This window comes from Dendrobates tinctorius, unplaced genomic scaffold (genome assembly GCF_039654945.1).
Source record: "Dendrobates tinctorius isolate UK_male_01 unplaced genomic scaffold, ASM3965494v1 ptg000014l, whole genome shotgun sequence".
Classification (NCBI taxonomy): Eukaryota; Metazoa; Chordata; class Amphibia; order Anura; family Dendrobatidae; genus Dendrobates; species Dendrobates tinctorius.
The window spans coordinates 7,041,469-7,042,288 of record NW_027361682.1 but is presented as its reverse complement, the minus strand read 5'-3'; positions in this window follow the sequence as shown (position 1 = coordinate 7,042,288).

Genomic DNA, 820 nt, shown 5'->3' with positions numbered 1-820 from the left:
TAAAATGCCCGAGTACTCATTACTCGAATCGAGCAGGACGGACGCTCAGACAGTCTTGACTTGAGTAATGAATATAATGGAAGTCAATGGGAAATTAGAGCATTTTTCTGGAAAATCCTAACAGAAGGGTTGAGAAGACAGGAAAATCGCTGAACTGGAAAGAGAAAAGCATGGGAAGCTGCTTGGCTGCCCCTCTGACTCCCAGGTCGCTGCTAGGAACAATGTTGTATTACTCTATTTTTACGGACTGACAATAAAACATACAAAACCGAAGATAAAATGGATTTTACAGGAAAAAATATCAGGAAACATTCTGGTATAATGACTTGTATATAAGGCAAAATAAAAAAAGAGAAAAAACCTGAATCCTCCACCCCTTAATAGCCGGGGCCATCCCTAACCGTATTTCCCCGTTGCTTGTTGTTATGACTACAGTAGATGACATGGTAGAGGGGGAAATAAAACTATACGCACCGGTAGTCACCTGTGAATGTAATTTTAACATTTTCATATCTTATTTGGGCAGGTAGTGTGTGTGACATGGACACAACCTATTTCATTTATGACAGAAGGACTCTGTAACTCACAAAGCCTATGCGGACAATGCAAGAACTGCCAGAAGGAAGAGGGACTCCGATACACCCTGGATTAGGCCGGAGTCACATTTGCCGTATGAAAAATCGGTCTGATTTTCTCGGCCGAGAATTGCACAAATGTTCTCCGTATGTATCATAGAGGCAATGCCGGACTTACAGCAGCAGAAGGTTCCCCAACGTGCGCACTGCTGACACGTCTCCTCCTGATACATAAGCGGCTTCTG